Source organism: Halichoerus grypus, chromosome 2 (genome assembly GCF_964656455.1).
Source record: "Halichoerus grypus chromosome 2, mHalGry1.hap1.1, whole genome shotgun sequence".
NCBI lineage: Eukaryota > Metazoa > Chordata > Mammalia > Carnivora > Phocidae > Halichoerus > Halichoerus grypus.
Genome location: NC_135713.1, coordinates 121,298,784 through 121,308,991, shown reverse-complemented (window position 1 = coordinate 121,308,991; position 10,208 = coordinate 121,298,784). Strand labels below are relative to the sequence as shown.

Below are 10,208 nucleotides of genomic sequence, written 5' to 3'. Positions count from 1 at the left end.
ATTTTGGGAGCATTCAGTGGGGAAGTGAAAGGAATCACTTTAAGAGTAGATAAGAGACACAGGGCACCTGGGTGGCTCAGTCGGTTAAGTGTCTGCCTTCGGTTCAGGTCATGATCCCAGGGTTCTGGGATCAAGCCCTTCATTGGGCTCCCTGCACAGTGGAGAGCCTGCTTCTCCCTCTCCTTCTGCTGCTCCCCCTGCTTGTTCTCTCCCTCTCTCTCTGTCAAATAAATAAATAAAATATTTTTTTAAAAAAGAGTAGATAAGAGAGGCTCTCTGCTCCTCCCCATTCAAAGACAGCTACATCTTCTGGTGTAGAGCCAACCACATCCCTAAGACACAATGGTGGAGGCTGGAGTGAGGGGATTTAACTGTATTGGGCACCTGGTCACCAGGGCTAGTTTTAATTCTGGCAAAGTGGGTACTGTCACCATCAATGACCCATTCATTGTCATCAACTACATGGTCTACATGTTCCAGTATGATTCCACCCACAGGAAATTCAATGGCACAGTCAAGGCTGAGAACAGGAAACCTGTCATCAATGGGAAGCCCATCTCCATCTTCCAGAATCGAGATCCCACCAACATCAAATGGGGTGATGCTGGTTCTGAGTATGTTGTGGAGTCCACTGGGGTCTTCACCATCATGGAGAAGGCTGGGCTCACTTGAAGGGTGGGGCTAAGAGGGTTATCATCTCTGCCCCTTCTGCTGATGCCCCCATGTCAGTGAAGGGTGTGAACCATGAGAAGTATGACAACTCCCTCAAGATGAGCAGCAACGCCTCTTGCACCACCAACTTCTTGGTCCCCTCTGGCTCCCCATCTATGACAACTCTGGCATCATGGAGGAACTCATGACCACAGTCCAAGCTATCAATGTCACCCAGAAGACCGGGGATGATCCCTCTGGGAAGCTGTGGTATGATGTCTGAGGGGCTGCCCAGAACATCATTCCTGCTTCTACTGGTGCTGCCAAGGCTGGGGCAAAGGTCATCTCTCAACTGAATGGGAAGCTCACTGGCATGGTGTTCAATGTCCCATCCTCACCATGTCAGTAGTGGATCTGACCTGCCACCCGGATGAAGCTGCCAAATATGATGACATCAAGACGGTGGTGAAGCAAGGACTGGAGGGCCCCCTCAAGGGCATCCTGGGCTACACTGAGGACCAGGTTGTCTCCTGTAACTTTAACAGTGACACCCACTCTTCCACCTTTGATGCTGGAGCTGGCATTACTCTCAATGACTACTCTGTCAAGCTCATTTCCTGGTATGACAATGAATTTGACTACAGCAACCAGGCGGTGGACCCTATGGTCCACATGGCCTCCAAGGATTAAGAGCCCCCGGACCACCAGCCTCAGCGAGAACAAGAGGAAGAGAGAGGCCCTCAGCTGCTGGAGAGTTCTTGCTCCAATTTATCCCCTAACACACTGAGAACCTCCCAACCTCTACCCAGTTTCCATCCCAGACACCCTGAAGAAGGGGAGTGGCCTGAGGGGCCCTAACTTGTCATGTATCATCAATAAAATATACTGCACCCAGACCAAAAAAAAAAAAAAAAAAGAGTGGGTGAGAGAGATCGAAGGATGGAAAAAAAGAGGAAGATAAAAGAGAAACATCACAATTTTTCCATTAAGGTCCTAAAAGGAAGGCAATACAACCTCTCATGTAGAAGGTCATCATGTACTCTAAAAGGGTCAATCTAGATTAGAGCTTTCTGCCTGCTGGTGATGAAACCATTCTTTATCTGCTGAGAAGCAATTTTATCTTTCACCACAACAGAAAAAGAAGTCTCCAGATCCTTTTAAGGTACCTTTATTCCTTCAAATATTTTTCTGGTGTCACTGACCTTCTCCAGCTCCAATTACATGATATCGTCCCACAGCTTACTAATGCTCTATTCATTGCTTTGCTTTGCCTTTTTTCAGTCTTTTTTTTCTATGCTTTATTTTGGATAGCTTCTATTGTTATGCCTTCAAGTATCTAATCTGTTTTTCTACTGTGTCTAATCTATTAATCCCATCCAACATACTTCTCATCTCAAATATTTTTATTTCCTAAATTTGGGTCTTTGTTTTATAGCTTCCATTTTTTCTCTTTGTTATGCTCACCTTTTCTTCCACCTCTTTAACAAGTGAAGCATTATTTATAATAGCTGTTTTAATATCTTTGTCTACTAATTCTATGCTCTAATCTCTGGAATTCTGTTTCTATTAATGGAATTTTATCCATGTTATGAATATATGATCCTGTTTCTTGGCATGTCCTGTAATTTTTCATTAGAAGCCAGACATTATGTCATTTCCTTTCCTTTAGAGATCACAATCATGTGATACCTGTTGTCCAATGTCTAAAATATTGTTTTATATATCTTCTTGGGTTTTTTTTGGTCATTTAAGGTGAGAAGTAAATTCTCTTCCTGATACTCTGTCATGGCTGGAATTGGAAGGCCTTGCAACCCTAAATAAATTAATGCATTAAGCATCAATGACTGCTAATATCACAATAAATTAGATAATCAGAAATCTTGTGCCTCCTGATGACACATCATTTATGAAGTAGTTTTGCAAAAAAAGTATATATCAAATTTGAATCTTATCAAGCCTCTAGATATAACTACCAATTTATAGGATATACAGAAGACAGAGGAATATCTTAAACTACACCACAATGATACAATCAACAAAATCAAAATTGCAGGAAACTCTGTAGAACAACCAACCAGGTTTTTTTCAGCAATTTAAATTCTAAGAAAACTTAAAAGGTGGAAATAAAGCTATAGGTTAAAAGAGACTTAACATATCAATGTAATGTGTGGACCTCATGTGGATCCTGATTCAAGCAAATGAACTCTGAGAAAAAATTAGGACACTTATGAAACAACTGGAAATTCATATTCAAACCAGACAAGCTAGTTGATGGTATTAAAGAATCATTATTAATTTGTGGTAATGGTATTCTGATTTTTTTTATTATTTTCTCTCTTAGAGAAACATTCTGGCATATTTATAGATGAAATAATATGATGTTTAAAAAGCAGGTCATATATGGTAATCATAGAAGCTGACTGATACATACATTTGAAATTTTCTATTATAAAAGAATTTAAAAATTATTCAGGAGTTATAAAATTGAGGTATGGATTTTAAATTTGGCTCTGACACCACTCTACTCTGTGCCTATGGACTACTCACTTCTCTCTAGGCTTCAGGTCTCTCTATAAAATATGACATATAAAACCCATCCCAATATACTTTCCATTATATCCACTTATGACCTATGCGATAGGGGAAAGTTACTTAACCTTTTTAAGCTTCAGTTTCCTTACCTATAAAAAACAATGAAAGTGGTAGCAAATTTTTAGGGCTACTATGTGGGTTAAGTTAGGTAATGTATGTTAAAGCCCTCATCATAGTGCCTGGTACAAAATAAGCACTCAGTAATTATCATCTATTATCATTATTAGTATTATTATTATCTTGCTGCGTCTAAAAGATACTAATGGTTGAATTCTGTACACTTTTTTAAATTACTCTATATTTTACTTTCTTATCCCTTCCTTCTCCATATCTTCTTTCTGAAACTTTCCCTCTAAAATTCTATAGAACAATGTGCCCAATGGCACAAGCCAGGAGAGAAAGAGCTTGGCTCTCCTTCCCAGGGAGAGTCACTGCTGTGGGTCTGGAAAAACGGAGGCGCCACTTTCATCATATTCAGAATATAGTATGCAGCTGCTCTTCTGGTATGGCACACATCCTGAGGTTGCTCCCAAGGGCTAAAAACAGAGCTCAGGCGATCAGCTCATTGCAGCCAAGATCATTCTTTTTCAAGGTGGCCCCATTTCAAATAAAATGGGCACTTTATATGTATCCCTTTTCTAACTAAGAGTTGGTCTTCCCTCCCAGTCTGTGGCCTACTTGAGGACAAGGACTGTGTCTAGTTTATCTTTAGAGCTTATGCTCCTAGCAAAGTATCTGGGACAGACCAGGTACTCAGTTCTTGCTGCATGAGGAAATTACTTGTCTTTTATTTGGAGTGGGGCAGAAATGGGAAAGGAACATGGATAGACATGCAGAAAACCAATGTTGGGTGGATCTTTCTAATAGTCTTTATCAGGGGGTACAAACTTGTTCACAACTTCCAATTCATTTCTTCTCTTTATTTCCCACTACTCATCTTCTCATAACTTTCCTCCACTCCCATGAACTACTTATAGTTCCCCAAATATATGCCAAATATTCTTCCTTCTGATGGTGTGTTCAAATTATTCCCTCCACCTATTAATATCCCTCCCCCAACTCCCTTACCTTCACTCTTAACATGTACATCCTTCAACACTTGGTTTCAGCATCCCCTCTCCCATGAAGCTTTCTCAACCACTGTAGCTGAAAGGTTATCTTCTTGATTTCCTTTAACACTTTACATTTAGCTTGAGGTATTTATAATATTCTATCAGACGGTGTGTTGGTTTATAGGTTTCACAACTTTTACAAGGTTGAGGGCAAGAATCATATTTGAATTTCTTTGGCATCCAGCAGAGTGCTTTGTAACCACCAGGCAACTAATGAGTGTTCGTGCACTTATTGGCTAAACCTGGCAGAATAAGAAGTATAATCATTCAACCAAATTTAAAATATAAAATAAGTGAGCCTTTAAAAGTGTGTTTTACCTGTAAGATTTTTTCCTCAAAAAATTAACATATTGTTTTGAAGTTTCGCTATTATTATCTGTTTTATTAGACAATATCCCCTACTCCTAGAAACCTAAGGAAAAACTGTCATGAGGCATATGTATTTTTTTAATGAAATGAATTCAAGAGAAAAATACACAATATTAAAAAAATAGTAATTTGACGTTTTCTTCAAATTCCAGGGTAAGACAGACTGGGGTATTAAAAAAAAAAGATCAAGACTCACTAGACAATTGTATTAATATTGGCCAAGCCCTTGGTTTTTCCAAATATCCCCAAACTACTTCTCAGCAGACTTACAGGACACGAAGGAGAGGGAAGTGTTGAGAAACCATAAAATATTAAATAACTTCAGGCTACTATACTTCTCAAAAGTAAGGGCCAGGATAGAAGTAAATCTCATTTCTTAAAATTAAAGATGAGCTGAGGCTTCCTTGCTACTTGGATAATTGCTTTATTTTCCCTTCTAGATGATACACTCTAGCACCGTCATCGTATATTTACCACTTTGTGGCCCTTTCCTCTTCTTCATTCCTTCTAGATCAAAGATTAAGATATATAAACCAATGACATCTCTCACCACCCACCACCCCATCCCCAGCAAACAAGTTCAAGGTGGCCTTATCCATGCCATTTCTTAAAGTTATCATATTTTATTGCCGGAACTCAGTTAGATCATCTAGCCCAACCTTTCCATTTTACGCATGAGAAGGACAGTCTAGAGAGAGTGTATTACTTGTTCAAGGTCACCCAGATAGTGTCAGACCCCATAAAAGAATCTCCTTTTCTTAACTCCCAGTTCTCAACATTATACCCAACAAATGTCTGGGCACACAGATGGCCATTAACAAATATTTTCTTGAAGTGAAGTGTATTTAATTTCTTCTTCTTTGACAGAACTACCTGGCCACTCCGCATAATGTGGAAGGAAGGGGTTAAAGTGCTGTTCTGAATGCTATGGCTTAAAAGGCAGTGTGGTGTGGACTCTGGAGTAGGCATCTTGAGTTCTGATTTGGGCTCTGCCATTGCCCATCCTTTTTTATTTATTTATTTATTTATTTATTTATTTGACAGAGAGACAGTGAGAGAGGGAACACAAGCAGGGGGAGTGGGAGAGGGAGAAGCAGGCTTCCCGCTGAGCAGGGAGCCCAATGCAGGGCTGGATCCCAGGACCCTGGGATCATGACCTGAGCCGAAGGCAGACGCTCAACAACTGAGCCACCCAGGCGCCCCTGCCATTGCCCATCCTTATGACCTTGGGAAAATTGCTTTACATTTCTTAGTCTCAGCTTCCTCATTCGTAAAATGAAGGTAATCACAGAAACCACCTCAAAGGGTTTTTTATTCTTTCAGTAACATTGGTTCAACGCTTGCTCTTAAGCAGGTACTGTGTTAGATGCTGGGGATATAACAACAGACAAGAAATAAAAGATCATACCCCGAGGAGCTAACATTCTATTAGGTTAAAGGATATATCCAAATAAAATGCCCGGTACAGAGTCTGGCACCTAAGAAATGTTCAATAAATGCTACTTGTTATTATCATTATTATTAAAAATGTATCGTATATCCACATTTAAAAAGCAAATCAGCAAATAAATCTTACAAACTGAAAGCTCCAAGCAAGATTTGAGGGTATAAAACAGCTCACATGGCAGTGTTTCACAAGGACAGATACTATCACCATGGCAATATTTTTCTGAGTTCCTTAAGAACACTTGCGGGATGCTGTGGAAGGTTCAGGCATGGTCTTGAAAACACCGTGTAAAGGGCATCATATAACAGGTGGAGAAAATCCTCTCCAGTTTATGTCCGAAAAAGATAACTTCCTCTATAGAATCATTTGATAAAACTTAATGTACAAAATCTTAAATCAAGAAACATAAACTAGGAGATAATTACTTTTATTACAATGGGAGTCATCTTTTCTTTTCAATGGCCAGCTTTCCTAACATATTAAAAAAATGATGTACCACATGATTAACAAGCACATGAAAAGATACTCAATATCCTTAGTCATGAGGGAAATGCAAATCAAAACCAAAAGGAGGTACCACTTCACACCTACTAGGATGGCAAACAATTTTTTACATGGAAAGTAACAAGGTTAGAGAGGAGGTAGAGAAATTGGAACCCTCGTATGTTGCTGATAGGCACATAAAATAGTTGAGTCTCTGTGGAAAACAATTTGGCAGTTCTTCAAATGTTAAACACAGAATTACCATATAAGGTTGCAATTCCACTTCTAGATATAAACCAAAAAGAACTGAAAACAGGTACTTCAACAAGCAAGATGTACATGTATGTTCAAGGAAACACTATTCACAGTAGCCAAAAAGTGGAAATATCCATTAATGGGTGGCCCAGTGTCCATTAATGGGTGAATGATAAAGAAGATGTGGTATATACATACAATGTAGTATTACCCAGCCATAAAAAGAAATGGATTACTGATATATGCTACAACATGGATAGATCTCCAATATGTTACACTAAGAAGCCAGATACAAAAGATCACACGTACTGTAAGAGTACATTTATATGAACTATGTAGAATAGATAAATGCATAGAAAAAGAAAGCAGGGCGCCTGGGTGGCTCAGTTGGTTGAGCGACTGCCTTCGGCTCAGGTCATGATCCTGGAGTCCCAGGATCGAGTCCCACATCGGGCTCCCTGCTCAGCAGGGAGTCTGTTTTCCCTCTGACCCTCCCCCCTCTCATGTGCTCTCTCTCTCTCTCATTCCCTCTCTCAAAAAAATAAATAAAACCTTTAAAAAAAAAAAAAAGAAAAAGAAAGCAGATGGGGTAAAGGCCAGGGGCTTCGGGGAGGGCAGAATAAGGAGAAACTGCTTAACAGATAAAGGGTTTTACTTTGAAGTGATAGAAATGTTTTAGAACCAGACAGAGATGTAGTTGTTCAACATTGTGAATGTGGTAAATGCCACTGCATTGTTCACTTCAGAACAGTTTTATAACCAACCTTCCAAAAAAATAAAAGGTTAGTTTTAGGTTACATGAAATTAATCTCAGTAAGTTTAAAAAAAAAAAAAAAGATACTGTCCACGTGTCCTATAAACATATAAAAGTATATGGGGGACCTGGGTGGCTCAGTCAGTTAAGCATCCAACTCTTGATCTCAGCTTAGGTCATGATCTCAGGGTCATGAGATTGAGACCCATGCCCTGCGTGGAGCCTGCTTAAGATTCTGTCTCTCTCCCTCTCCCTCTGCCCCTGCTTGCTCTCACTCTCTCTAAAGAATAAAATAAAAAATAAATGTTTTTTAAAAAGCATAAGAAAAATATTATAAGTGATTGTTTAACTGTCTCAGAAATCCATGTAAATAGGGCCTCTATTTATTCACATTGAAGGAAGGAAGAGACTGTTCTTACTAAAATCCTGGCTTCTTCCTGTTAAAGAGTAATTTTTTAAGGTAAAACTATGACTGTCATACACATATAAAATGAACACATGTCAAAGATTTTTACTTAACTAATTAATTTAAGACAGAACCAGTAAGACATTAAAAACTGGTTCAAGAGGCAAGGAGAAACACTGAAGTATATTTGTTAATAGATAGAAAACTAGCTTCTTAGGGTGGAGGCTGGGGGATGATCAACCGCATCTCCGCAAAACAAAATTTGACAGCTTTTCTACAGACAAGAATAGTCTGCATTACTCCCAGTTTTCTACAACTTTACAGAGTTTTCAATAGCTCAAAGATAATGAAAGATAAACCAGATAACTTGGAAGGATGCACTAGTCAATGCCTCGTGTTCTAAAAGATACCTAGTGATTTCTTCCCCCTAGATTTCACAATTTTTCCTGACATTCTTCTGGCATTCAAGGTAATTCACTACCTTAGCAAATGGCTTCTCTTTCTTGGACTTCAGGTCCTTGCCTTATTTAAAAAAAAAAAAAAAAAAAAAAGAATTGGCTTGGATGACCTAATGCCTGTCTTGATCCTTGACAGCTTGATAACAACCAACTTCTAAAGGCCAGATGCTGAGTCAGAGATTCCTACAGGTAACAGAGCCCTTTAAGCCATCAGCACTCAGAATCACATCGCATAAATTACTTCTCTTCTTATGGGACATGCCATTCCTCCATGAAGGAGACCATATTTCTAATGAACCACTCCAGGACAATTTGCCTTTTTACACTATTACTGGAAACACGATTATACTGAATTCCCCCAGGTTCTGTCATGACCAACGAGCATCATTTAATTTTTAAACAAATGACTGAAACCAGAGTGAGAAGTAGTCTGGACCTATGAAACAAAACAAAATAGTTGACCTACATGAGATGTCAAAAAAAAAAAAAAATACTGGTTGAGTTGAATGGCTTTTAAAATTTTTCTGTCACTGGCGGGGAGGAGGGACTGTGATCACTTACACTTAGTTTACTGTATTACAGCAATGGTGCATTACTTACTTAGGAATTACTGACTCAGGGAAACTAAGGATTACTAAGAATTACACTGATGACACACTTAGTTTACTGTAAATGCAGTATGACACGTCTCTTTTGCAGCACTATCCAGCTGCCCAGTACTAGGCACACAGTAGGTCCTCAAAGCTTGCTTAATCATAAAGTTAATTACAGAGAGTGGAAGTCTATACTTGTCACAGAAATATTCTGCTTACTCATGATAACATCAAGTTTCTCTATTCATTGGACTAAATTATTTTTACTATATTTAAATGTATTGATCAATGTAGCACAAAGAAAGCACATCTACCAACAGTGTGTAAAACAGAAGTCTTAAGCTTCCAAGAAAAAAAATGTGCTGTTCCACATAATTTTCCATAAAGATCTACAATCCTGCACAGATCTTCTACCAAAGCCAATGCCAAGATTAATATTAGATTTCTGAAATCAGTAAAACTGTAATCCTGACCCAAGCAACTGTGAGCTACTTCCTGTCTTCTGGATTGAGAGAAAGGGCAGCTTGAATTTCCCTGAAATGCCCATACCAAAATTCTTTACATTCCAGCTAAAAATGCCTTGCTTACCATAAGACTTTGGCTTCTGCCCTGCCTTTTTCTCCTCATTTTCATTTAGATTCAATGTGTAATTATTAGTGGTTAGCTCAGGGTCATGTAATTTTTGTCCTTCTGCTGGGAGGACGCGCATAAGCATGCGCACTCCCCAAGTGTGGTTAATTGAAAGCCAGGGCTGCACCAAATAGAGCGGAATAGGGAGACCCTTCCCCATCCCTTCCAGTTGATAGCCTAGCCTCTTTGCACACAGCTGTCATTCCAGTTTATGCCCCTCCTTGCCAGAGAGCAGGGATCTACCTCAAACAAACCCAGCCTCGAGGGGCGTTTTCTGTGAGGACCTCAGGACCTGGAAAGCCGACAGACAACGTGGAAGCTGTGAGTACCTTTCACACCAACGCTGCTGGTTGGCTGGGTTTTCTCATAGCATGGTGACCCTACAGATAAGGAAAACCAAAATTCTTTGGGTGCAGGACAGAGAATACACTCCTGGTGCTTTTAATTTATAGGAAGTG

At 39.3% G+C, this 10,208-nt stretch overlaps 1 pseudogene; it reads left to right on the top strand.

The window, feature by feature from the left end:
* Positions 1-342: 342 nt before the first annotated feature.
* Positions 343-1,602, top strand: LOC118530423 (glyceraldehyde-3-phosphate dehydrogenase pseudogene; annotated as a pseudogene).
* Positions 1,603-10,208: the final 8,606 nt, after the last annotated feature.